Source organism: Pteropus vampyrus, unplaced genomic scaffold (assembly GCF_000151845.1).
Source record: "Pteropus vampyrus isolate Shadow unplaced genomic scaffold, Pvam_2.0 Scaffold448, whole genome shotgun sequence".
NCBI classification, from domain to species: Eukaryota; Metazoa; Chordata; class Mammalia; order Chiroptera; family Pteropodidae; genus Pteropus; species Pteropus vampyrus.
Genome location: NW_011889229.1, coordinates 249,363 through 262,380, shown reverse-complemented (window position 1 = coordinate 262,380; position 13,018 = coordinate 249,363). Strand labels below are relative to the sequence as shown.

Here is a 13,018-nt window from a genome sequence, read left to right as displayed (position 1 = left end):
CTCAGACGGGAGAGTAGGCTGACGAGACCGATCACCCTCCCGGAGCCTCCTGTTTCGGGCTCTTTCGGCCTGCAGGGCCCCCAGTCCGCCCCTTGTCACCGACAGATCGGTTTCTTACATAACCCCTTCTCCCTGAGCATGGATAAACCGTAATGTCCTCCGCTTGCCCGTAGGGCGGGCGGAATCGCAATGCGAATTCATGATAATGATCATGATAATGAAGTAGAGGAAAATTCTAGGTCACACTAGCTGTCCTTCTACCCCTGCCTGTGTTGGGGAATTTAACTGTTGTTGCCTCGCTGTTGTGTCAGGTCGAGAGTTAAGTCAGGCTATTTTTCATCTTGTCTGCTATGGGGAAGTCTCCTAGTGTAACTCCTGCCTCGGACGCACACTTGAATATGAAAGTCAAAAATCTACCGTAGGTAACGAGACATTCGTTCAAGAAAAACTATGAAGAAATCGATTTAAATTGCTCTGTTCTTTATACTTTTTATTCCACAATCGAGGCGAATAATACACTCAAAAGCCTTTCACATAAACTTGTGATTCACAATTCATTTGGCAAACATTTCTAAATCTAATTTCAAAGTCGCTTTACATGTATGCAGGAGTAACTACAAAGAGCACTTTCCACATAAATAGTCACATTTTAGCTGTTGTTTCTTTACTGGTGTTCTGACACGTATGCATGATATAAACGCTGTTGATGAAAAAGGCGTCCTATGAAAAGTAAACACAGAGTGACTTGATCATAAATTCCTACCTGGGCAGGACGGGGTGCGTAGTCACGCCCCAGGCATCCAGCTCTTTTACTCAAAGGCTTATCTCTGCCTTAACTAAGCTCTGTTCATTGTTTCTGTGCATCTAGGTTAACTCAACCTTTGAAACACTCCCTTAGAGACTGCTCAAGAGAGTCCATCCTCTTAACTCTCCTGTAATCCTATCTTTGTGTTGCTTCCTCTCACCCTGTCACCTTCCTCTTACTCCCTCCTTAATCTCAAAATGCATTAAAAGAAACTGCAGTTGTTCTGGAAAGCGTTCAGCTCAACCTACTGAGATCATGCTTCCAAGTGTCGCCTCTTCTTAGCGCGTAAATGTTTACAAAAACTCTACAGGTTTGGAAGTTCTCACATCAACAATATACATTATACTTTTTAGATTTCTCGTTGGGGTTTATTTACTGATGTTTAACAATGTTTGAGTCTTCATTAACTACATTGCCCCATTTGTTATAATTTTAAGATCTTCCCTGTTACGAATTGCTGATGAATAGTGGAAGTTCCTCCTGTCTAAAGTCCTTCCAAATTCATTACATTTGTAACAGTTTTTTTTTCTAGTACTTACACTGTGATATTTTGTTATCAATAGATTTTTTCATCCTTATTGTAAATGTAGCTTTTGACGCTGCAAAAGATTCTTTCAGGAAGTGAAAGTAAGGAATCACTCTGATAGATTTCTTAACTCGGTTACATTTATAATATGCGTCCTCAGATTTAATTCTCTACCAGTCGCCTTGATGTAACTGAAAGCTAATCCAATCCTACTATGGAATCATTCTATGCTTTTGCTTTCTGCACGTTTTCTTCAAAAATAAATAAATAAGTAAATAAAAGTGTTGGGGATAGATTTGGGGATCTTTAGAAGGTAGATTATGTAGATTATACAGTATAATATAATACTGCCAACCTGCCATGTTGTCATGAAAGAGATTTCAGGATGAACTCCCATGTTCACAAGCAAGTAAACAAGTGGCTGGTAGAAGTTTTCATCAAACTCAGAGTAGTTGTGGAGAAGCCAATTACAGGTGACAGTCATGACGCATTTTGTTTATGGGGAGTTTTGTTTCTTGTAAAATTTACAGGGGAGTGAAATGAACATATTCACAAGAAAAAAAGACATTTCCTCAATCACAAGAAGTTTTCTTGACACGTCTCCTTGTAATATCATTATAAACAGATGCAAATTATTAAAGACTTCAAAATTATTAAAGACTTCAAAAATTTGCAAAACAAAAACATGTCTGACTAATGAATTCAACTCTTTCACGAAAACAGAGACTATACACATTTTAAGCACGCATGGAACTGTGGGGTCTTAAAAAAATAATTTCCTTCCCACCTTCTAAGTTCTGGCTGAGCTAATAATCACATTGAGAAGAGACAGATTAACAGGAGAAAATTAACAGGTTTATTAGGGATGTTAATTCTCATGGGGGCCATGAGCTAGGTGACTCAAAGAGGCATTGGGCGGTTGAGGTTTATAAGCCATTCTAGAACTAAAAAGAAAGGGGAGTGTGTGGTTTGGGGACCTCGAAGTGCAGGAAAGCGATTCACACGGAGTTGGGAACCTAAACGTTTGGGAAATAAATGTTGGCTGGATCACCTTTAAGAATGGGACAGAGGACTCTGAACAAATGGGCCTTGCCAAGTTCCCTTCTACCACACACTAGTTTATATTAAACTACAGATATTTCTGATGCTATCTCCCTTCTCAGGCTCTTCGATCTAAATTCCTTTAGGCAGGTAAAAGGGGGAGGGTTTGAAGTTCTCTCTGAATCTTTTGTTCCTTAATACCTAGCTTAAAACCAATAAGCCAAAAGGCATATTTTGAGGTGGCAAACTCTGCTTCCTGTCAGAATAGGTAATGTTTCCCACTATCAGATAAAACAAAGGCAAGCTAGTCTTTGGAAAAGATTCTAGACAAAAGATTATTACCCTAGAGAGAATGCTCTGAGCACGAGATCTGTGAGGATCTCACAGATCAGACAGAAAAGGGCTTGACTTTTACAGGGAGGGGTCTAGAAAGAGCAGGGTGGGGGAATGAATGAGCAAGTAGCGAGACCTACAGTTGACAGAGAAATGTTTTTCTCCGTAGTTGCCTGGTTTTAGGAGAAGTTTCTCCTAGTTACACTGCTCTAGGATGTGCCTCAGTTCAGGGACCTAAGAAGGAGAGATTAACGAAAGTTTGATTAAGTCATGTGACTGAAGTGGAAGAGTTAAGACTCATCAGAAAATAGCTTCGATTTAAAAAAAAAAACGGATTGTATGCTAGTTTGGACTAACAACTACAAGAAGGAAGTCACCTGGCACCCTGTTAACCTTTATAGAAAGTTCTTAGGATGTGGTTCCATAGCGTAGCGGGGAGCACGTCTGCTTTACACACAGAAGGTCCTGGGTTTGCGACTCAGTGGAGCCACGGTCCATGCTCTACGGCCATGTCACCCTCAACAAGCCTGATATCTGATCTCGGAAGCTAAGCAGGGTCGGGCTTGGTTAGTACTTGGATGGGAGACCACCTAGGAAGACCAGGTGCTGTAGGCACAAATAATAATAATAATAATTGCTTAGCCTAGGACCTATTAGACAGCAGAAATAATAATGGCACGGTAATGAGTAAGAGTCACAAGGTGTATAGCTTCTCCCCCTGTCCATCAAGATGACCTAGTAACGTGCATTGTTAAGATGTTTTTCAGTCCACAAAGCAAGGGAACAAAGGAAACCTAGGCTCCCGTGTGATTTTGACATGATATGCGCACCAGCACTATCCAGGTTCTTCCCAGCGACCTAAGGCTGGGCCCTTTCCCTCACTAGTCATCAACCCCCTGAGGCAGCCAGAAACAATGGCCATACCTTTGACTGAGGGCCTCAAGTATGGGTTTCTGTTAAGGTGAAGATAACGTCATGGTCTCAGGTTTCAGCTCTTGAGGCCTACAGAGGATGACCTCATGGAATCAGAGTGAAGGACACCGTGGCCAATCTCAAGACCCCCGAGAAGGATTTACTGCCCTTGCCTCACTCCTGACGGGTTGGCAAGAACCATGACCTTCCAAACCTTTGTTCACGAGGACTCTGAGTTTTGCTCTGTAAAATCCCCGGTCTGTACATCACAGAAGACTCGTGCTTTTGACCATTCTTCCCACCCTCTGGGGTGGAACCGTTCGTAATAAAACAGTCGATCCTTCTCCACGGTAATCCTCTGTGTTTAGTATTTGGCTCGGCTAGCGCCAGGTGGACAGTTTCTGTTCAGCCACGTGACAAGCATTTTATTCCCATTGATCTGTGAGGATGAATAGTTCAGCTAATGATTTATAGGACAAAAAAAAATGGGAATTTGTAGGGTTTGGGCCTGGCTTTGTTCCAGGTAAGCGGGGCTATCCCCCAGTCCAACCTGAGTCTTATAAGAGCGGTTCTGCAATGGGATACTATTGAGCCATTAAAAAGAAGCAAATCCTGTGGTTTGCAATAACATGCATGAACCCTGAGGGCATTATGGTAAGTGAAGTAAGTCAGAGAGAGAAAGACAAATACCACAGGATCTCATTTATATGAGGAATCTAAACAAACAAACAAACAAACAAACAACCCAAAAAATGAAAACAAAAACAAAAATATCCAAACGCAAACTCATAGACACGTTGAGAGCGGACTGGTAGCTGCCAGAGGGAATAGGGTGTGGGGGAGGGTGAAACTGGTGAAGAGTTAAAAGGTACAAACGTCCAGTTATAAAATAGACAAATCAGGAGCAAATGAGATCTTGCTCCCCAGCAGGTCATCAGTTGGGCTTAAATAAACTCTTATTTTAAAAAAAAGAAAAATCCACATGAGTCACGGGGATGTAGTGTACAGCATGGCAACTATAGTTAATTATAATAATTTGAAAGTTGCATATTTAAAAGTTGCTAAGACAACAGATCTTAAAGGTTTTCATCCTAAGGAAAAAAATTCTGTTAACTGTGTGGTGACAGGTCTTAAGGAGACTTATCGTCATGATCAGTTTGCCATAGACGGAAATATCGAATCGTTATATGGCACGCCTGAAACTAATATAGTATTGTAGATCAATTATACCTCAATAAAATAAACAAATAAGAAATTTTAAGAAAGAAAAAAAAAGAAAGAAAAGGTAGTTCTGCTTCCTCAGACACAAAGCCTTGGGGGAACTCCTTAAACATTGCTGTTTTCCAGGATGACAAGGCTCAGGCGCATTTCGATATGGTCACTGGGGATTATGACACCAAGCAGAGTTAAAAAATAACAATAATAAAAACAAATGTCATATGAGAATAAAAGGAACATTATAATCTTAGTCTAATAATAATCAGCTCTTTAGTCGTCCTCTCGAAGGAGTCGCCCAGACCTTGGCTGCTTTAGATTTCCCTAATGATATGGGAGGCAAACTAATTTCATCTTCAGAGTTAAACCCCGAGGGGTGGAGTTTGTCCTGTAATGGGCATGGCCATATCACGGCCTGGTATGTGTCCAAGCACAGGTGGAAATCACCTGGTGGCCCCAGGGTTGTGTGAGGGACCTGCCCTCAACTATTCCCCCAGACTGCCCTAAGTCCCTAGGTCCTTGCACCCCCTCCATGGGCCACGTGGAATAACAGGGCCGTTGAGGTACGGCCGTCTGTCTACACCTGAGAGGAGCCTCTGCCCCCAAGAGACTCGGAGCCCGAAGGCGTTTACATCACAGCTTTCTTTGCAAAAGAGCAGGAATGGAGGACTGGAATAGCAATTTGTGACGGAAATGGACAAAGGTCTTTGACAGTGATGCCCAAAACGCATAGTTGGTGGCACACATGGAAGTCACGCTAGATGTTCAGTAATAAAGCAGATAATCACCGAATTCGTAGATGAGATTTTTCTTTGCTGTCTGCATGCGTTTGTGTGACTGTGTGTATGTGTGCGTGTGCGTGTGTGTGTGTGTGTGCAGGGGTTTTATGAATCGTGGTGCCCCAGATTGTCGTCAGCCACCCCACTTAATTTTCTCACATCTTTAAAGTGCATTGATTAAGGTACATTTTTCAAAAGCCTATCTATGTGTCGATATTTTTTAAAAGCTTTGACATTTTTTAAATGTTGTCTCGAATAAGCGTTTCATCCTCCACATTCCACTGCAGTTTAATAATTTAAAGACTCTCTTAGAGCAGCGTTCGGTTCACAGCAAAATTGAGAATAAAATCTTTCCAAAGTGAATCTTTCCAAAACAAAATATGGCAGAGTCTTTTGTAACAGAAATTTGACATGTCCTCATTTACTAGAGGGACAGTGGGGAGGAGGTGACATTCCTGGATAGCCCAGCAGTCAGGGCCATCATCTGAGCAAAGACACAGCCCTAATTCAGATGTCACCTGAGGCAAAGCAGGAGAGGGACAAAAGTCCCTAACTTCTTCTACCTTCTCTAGTCACTTCGCCAAGACCTCCCTGTGCCTGCACCTGCCCAAAGGGGAATAGGCTGGGGAGTGGCCCTGAGCAGGTGACAGGTGGACAATGGGTCAGAGAAATTTCAAGCCAATGAGGGACAGAGATTTTAAGACAGATGAGCCACTGCTAGTTGCACTCTGCAGGTGGGGACCTTGGACAGAATAGAAGACCAGCCCACAAGAGCTCTTCCCAATACAGTCCCACTTCTGACTCATGCGAAAGAGTCACACGTCCTCTGTCCTTATAAATCCTGGGGCTAAGTTACTTCCCAGTCCTCTGGCGTCAGAGTCTGTTTCTGGTGGCCTCTTGCCTTCTGGATTTCTCAGGAAAGCTGAGCAAGCACTGCCAGAGGCGCCCAATATGCCCATAGTCTGTGTCTTCCTCTACCATGAAATGACAAGCCAGGACTCCCCAGAGGTTGGACCTCTAGGGTTACCACGACCAGTCACGGTGAAATGAAGTACTTTTTAAACAATTGCTTCCTTCAGAAACAAAATCACTGTTTCGTGAGAGACGTCCACCGCCACATTCATTTCAGCATCATTCACGAGAGCCGAGACATGGGCACAACCTAAGTGTCAATCACCGGATGAATAAAGAAAGAAATGGGATCCCCAACCTTTGCAGCACCAGGGGCCGGTGCTCCTATGAGCATCTAACGCCTGAGGATCTGAAGCGGAGCTGAGGCGGTGATGCCCGTGCTAGGGAGCGGCTGCAGGTACAGATGATGCTTTGCTCGCCCACCCCCGGCTCCCCTCCTGCTGTGCAGTCCAGTTTCTGCACTAGACGGAACCGAGGCTGCAGGGGAAGAGAAACGGGCCAACAGGGCTCAGCCGGGCTAGCCGTCTGCTCAGGCTGGCCTCGCTCCAGGATCGAGGGCCTGGGGCAGTAAACCAGCTCCTTCAGAAAAGGCCAGGCTTGGGGAGCAAACGAGGCCTGTGGCGCACCTGACCGTGACCGCTCTTAACAACGAGCTTAATAACAAAGCTGAGTCGTCTCTTTATCGGATGCTCCCAACTGCCAGCTCATAGGAACTGGGTTACCCACTAGTGGGGAAGGAGAACTGGAGAACTCGAAGGATGGCACCCTGAGGCCGCGGCCCCTGCCGGGTCTCCCCAGGCTGCAAGAGCCTCTCAGGTGGGTGAAAGGGACACACGACTGACCTCGGGTCACAGAAGGCAGAAATCTGCTCGAAAGAAGACAAGCCATAATGACAATGTTAAGCTGCTCTCCGTCCACTGATTATTAGTGAGACTCTTATTGATTTTGGAAGTATTCCGAATGCTTTGTCTCCCTAACGCATAGAATATGTGATTATATAATGTCTATTCTATTTATATGCTATACTATATATTTTATGTAATTATTTTTAACATGTGGTTTCCAAGTATCCCCCATTAGAATAAATATTACAAAATTATATACTTACCTTAAAACATAGATAAAACAAAAATTTTGTCAATACCACTAAAAACTAAGATTCTTCAGCATAAAAGACAAAAGAAGTATAAATATAAAATCCAACGGGTCTGGGTTGGGGCCAGACATTCTGCATTTCTAATTGGCCCCCAGGGGACACTGCGGCTGTCACTCCAGTGACTGCGCTTCGCGGATCAGGGGTCTAAGGTTCTTATGTCAGGCATGGGGAAGGTAAAGGTTCTGATTAATGCTAGACTTTGATATGCTGGTATCTAGGGCAGTGGTTCTCAGCTGGGAGGGATTTCGCCTAGCGGTGTGAATATACGATGTCTGGGGACATTTCTGGGCATGGAGGAGGTGGGGAGGGGTCACCGCTATCTAGTGAGTAGAGACCAGGGATGCTGACGAACTTCCTACAGCGCAGCCCCTCCGAGGAATTAGGCACCTGAAACTCTCAGTTAGTGCCGAGGTTGAGAAATGCTTCTCTGTGGAACCATTTAAAGAATAAAAACTGTCTGTGGCTTCCAGACTAGGAAGAAGGGAGAAATAGATGGATAAACGTCTAAGTCGATCCCCAAGGAGGTGGTGAGCAAAAGAAACGCAGAAGGAGGGAAGGAGAAAGCAGAAAACGGCAGACCCAAGCCCGGGCGTGTTACTGAGCACTAAACATCATGCGCTAAGTATCGGTCACAAACGAAAATCGTCAGACTGGATTTTTTAAAACATGCCATTGACAATCGATATATCTAAACCCTAAGGATGAAGACAGTTTGAAAGAAATAAAATGGGGAAAACATACTAATCGGAAGGGAACTGGTGCATCTATCCTGATAGCAGAGAAGAAAGACTTGAAGGAAAAAGGCTACTGTTCTATCCGAAGAAGGTTATGTATTTCACAATGATAAAAGACTGAATTCGCCAAGGTATAAAGTCTTCGTTTTACACCTCCGTAAACATGACTTCAAAATATATAAAGTGACAGTTTACAGAGAGAGAAAGCAGGCAATGCTACGGTTAAAGCGTCAGTTGGGCACAATTTCCTTAGTATTAGTTTGTAAAAAGCAGGATCAATTTTGAGGCTAATAGCAGGTCTGCCTACAAACGAATAATAAACTCGATCATTGGACCGAATGTAGAACGTTGCTCCCGGCATCTGCAGACCACGCATTCTATTCAACGACACGTAGATTTACAAAATTTGATCAGATACTGGACCCGTAAGTCTCAGCAGGTATAAACATTTTAAAATGTCAAATATATTCTCTAATTATATAATTCAATGAAGCTAGAAATCGAAAGCAAACAAAAATCGAAAGAAAGAAAATCCTCTTCTAAACAGCACTTGAAACGAATAGTATATATCATTTTGCGGAGAGAAGAAAATTCTGTTTTATATTTACACACCTACTTAGCTGGATCACGGGTTGGCAAACTATCGTGCGTGGGCCGAACGGGGCCTGTCGCCTGTTTTGGAGGTGGGACGGGCCTTGGGGGTGGTTGTTTTTCACTGAGATATAATTCACATGTCATAAATGTGAGTGTACAATTCAGTGGCTTTTAGTATATTTACAAAGTTGTGCAAATATCTCCACCCATTCCAGAACGTTTCATCCTCCACAAAAGAAACCCCAGACCCATGAACAGGTCACTTACCATCGCCACCCCCTTGCCCAGACACCAGTCTACTTTGTCGATATATTGTCTGTTCTGGCCACTTCGTACAAATGGGATCCTACAACATGTGGCCTTCACCTCTGCTGTAGCATGGACTGACACTTTGCTCGTCTCTACGTCTGAGTCACACCCACTCCGTGGATACACTATATGTTGTCTATTCATCAGCTGATGGACATTTGGGTGGTTTCCACACTTTGGCTATTATAAATAATGCTGTTACAAATATTTGTACAAGTTCTCGCGTGGCCATTTGCTTTCAATTCTCTTGGGTACATAGCTGGGAGTGGAATCGCTGGGCAGAATGCTAACTCGTGGGACTGCCAGAATGTTCTCCAAAGTGGGTACACACTCCACATTCCCACCGGCAGCATATGAGGGTTCCAGTGTCTCCACATCCTCATCGAACGCTTATTATCTGCAATAATGCAAATTATTTTTTGTACATGGATCTCGTATCCTGTAACCTTGCTGAAATTATTAGCTCAAAAACTGTTTTAGTGGACTTGTTGTACACAAGATCATGTCGTCTGCAAATAGTCTCGTTTCTTCCTTTACATGCCTTTTCTTTTTCTTGCCAACCAGTCTGGGTAGAACTTCCGGTACAATGTTGGGTAGAGGTGGCAAGGGTGAAGGAACGTTTTTGTCTTGATCCTCATCTTACGTGGAAAGTACTCAGTCTTTCATAAAACATTAAGTACTTGCGGGTTTTTCGTAGATGCCTTTTATCAAGTTAAAGAAGTTGCCTTCTAGTCCTCGTTTTTTGAGTGTTCTTTTTTGTTCATTTTGCAAAAGGGTGTTGGATTTCGTCAAATGCTTTTTCTACATCGGTTGAGATAATCATGCGTGTTTTATTTTTATTCTATGGGTATGGTGTATTACAATGATTTTTCTGATGTTAAACTAACCTTCAAGGCTTAGAATAAATTCTACTTGGTCGTGGTGTACAATTATTTTTGCGTTGCTGGCTTTGGATGGCTAGTATTTTGTTGAGGATTTTTGCGTCTATGTCCATAAGATAATGGTCTGTTGATGTCCTTCATTCAATGGTTTCGGTATCAAGGTCATGCTGGCCTCCGAATGAGCTGGAAAGTGCTCCTCCGCTTCTACTTCCTGGAAGAGTTTGTAAACAATTGGTATTGCTTTTTTAAATGTTTTGGTAGAATTTTGTGAGAACACAGGACATTCTCTATAGACAGTTTTTAAATTACTAATTCAAAATATTCTCTATACTTCTAATGCGTGATTATTTCTGCTGTGACTTATACTCCATCTAGGACGATAAAACTCTGAATAGTAGTCTAAGCCAAGTTTTGTCACTAGAGCAGCTCAAGTCAGGTCAGGATTGGCCCCAATAACTCATTCAAAAGCCTAACAAGGATTTCTACATCTTGCATCGTGACTGAGGATCAGGGCCCGTATTTCCCACAATGCTCCCGGCCAGCCATGCCCTGCTTTTCCTCGTCTAGCTCGTGGGGCTGGCTTCCCTCGTTGGCTGGGCCACAGGACCTCAAGCCACCAGAGTCAGATATTTTCCTTCTGCGAGATCTGTGGACTTCTGGTCTAGTCTGTTTGCAAGAGCTCACAAGACACATCCTGAACATTCTGGTCTGTTTCCTCATCTGGAAGATACGGCTGCGCAGGGAAGGTCTGGAGGGGCTGGCGTGGGGATGTCCTCCAGACCCGAGGGCCGGCAATGAGGCAGGTGCTGAGGTATCAGCTGTCGTGATCAGACCCAAAGACAGGAGAGGGACGGGGCCTTCCTTCCGGCCGCTCCTTGTGTAACTTCTTGTGGGTCTGAAAAGGGGAAATGGCATCAAGTCCACCTCCTCGATCCCAACCTCCTCTTTCCCTGGCCTTGCCCCGCAGGACCTCTCAGCCACCTCCCTGGTCTCCTGGCCTTGTATGACCCTGGAAGGATCTTCCCAACTCTTAACTGGACCCTGTCCCTCAGGGCCACGTTCAAGCTCTTCGCCTTGGCATCTGGAAGCTCTCCGGGATTCGGCCACGCTGAGTTACTGGTCTCCCTGGAGAGTGAGGAGCAGCTCTGCAGGCAGAAGCTCACGCAACAACCTGCAGGCCGCGGATGCTGAAGCACAGGTGGCTTTACAGGAACCGCGAATGTTTTCCAGGGAGGAGGAAGCGGTGAGGCCTAGAAGACCTGAATCCTGGTCGCCAGGGTGACTGCTTCCATCCCTACTCCCGCAATCCAGGTGCCACGGAGACCCGACCCGTCTCCTTGGCAACCGTTCTCTTCCGTTTCCCTTTGACCCACCACCTCCCTTTCTCCAATGTACCGGCTCCGGCTCAAAACTCCTCTCACTTAGACCAGAATCCTCCTGGGTCTCCTGTCCTAATGCCACCCCCTTCATTCTGATGCTGTCACTCCTTTGCCCCAAACCCACGTGGCTCTGTTCCACTCTCCGGGATAAAGTTTCAGTCCTCGGTCTGCTCCAAAATACTCTACGCTCTGGCGTCGGCCTCATGTCCTTGCGCTGGCGATGCCTCTGCATTTCGGCAGCGGAGCCAAGATGGACCGCGTGTGGCAGAGCGCCACTCGGGGCGCCACTGAAGCACGCGTGCTGGTTTTCACCCCTCGCCCGGGCCCCTCCACGCTGACTCGGCCTCGCCACGGGGCTCGTTCCGGCCTGCGGTGTGAGCGGAGGCTGCGGAACCCTCCTCAGCTGGGTCCCTTTCTCAGCATCAGCTTTGGAGCCTACGCTACCGGCCGAAGCGGTCCGGTCCGGTCCGGTCGGGTCGCCTTGGAGAGGCCGTTCCAGGCCTCAGCCCAGGCACCGGCTACGAGTGAAGACAGCATCTTGGACACTTCTGCTCCAGGGGACAGCACAAGAAGCAGCTTCCAGCTAAGCGAAGCCCGGGCTGTGGAATTATGAGGACCGGGATGCTGTTAATGGTTTTTGTCACTGAGTATTGGGGGGTGAGTCGTTCTGCAGTAAAACGTAACGAGAACACAATGGACCGTTCATTTCAATGTTCCTTCCAGGATTACGGGCGGGCTGCCCAGAGCCAGAACATTCGACGTCACGCTGAGATTACAGTGACCGCCCCCCCAAAGCTCATATTCTTCACTCATTCAAGTCCTTCAAACATTCATATCCTGGGAGAGGCACAGGTGTGGTGGGGGTGGGGGAGTGTAAAGCACAGGCCCCGCCCTCAGGAAACTAACATACAATGAGCTAATAGCCGAGGAACAGGGACCCTTGTCCCAGTGGGGTCTGACCAGCAGCAGGACGTGGCACCGTGAGCACTGAGCTGGGGTGGCACTTTGCTGGGGCGACTGTCACTCAAGCATCGGGTCCTCCGCGAAATCTTACATGCTGCTGCCATCGGAGTCAGCGCTCCTGGTTAGAATTCAGGTGACCTGCAAGTGACAGGCACTCAGCCAGTATAATTCTCCCCGGCACGGGGCCTCGCTGCCCGCCTCGGTCCTGCTGCCTCGCTTGACCCATGCAACTCAGACCCGTCCCTGGGCCAAGACGGCTGCTGCCACACCGCTGGCCACCATGTCGGGCGGCCCCTGGCCTGCCGCCTGGTCTGCGTTTGCAGGAGCGCAGGAGGGAGGGAGGGAGCGGGCACAGCTCCTTTCTTAGAAACACTTTCTAGAAGCTGCACGCGCCATTGCTGTTCACAACCAGAACTTGGTCACGTGCCGCGTGAAATTTTGAGACCTGGAAAATGCCTTAAATCCAGGCGGTCATCTCA

The 13,018-nt window shown here is 45.8% G+C and overlaps 1 pseudogene; it reads left to right on the top strand.

Annotated features, from left to right (window-relative positions):
• The first annotated feature begins 3,204 nt into the window (after window positions 1-3,204).
• LOC111732365 lies at window positions 3,205-3,320 on the top strand (annotated as a pseudogene).
• Window positions 3,321-13,018: the final 9,698 nt, after the last annotated feature.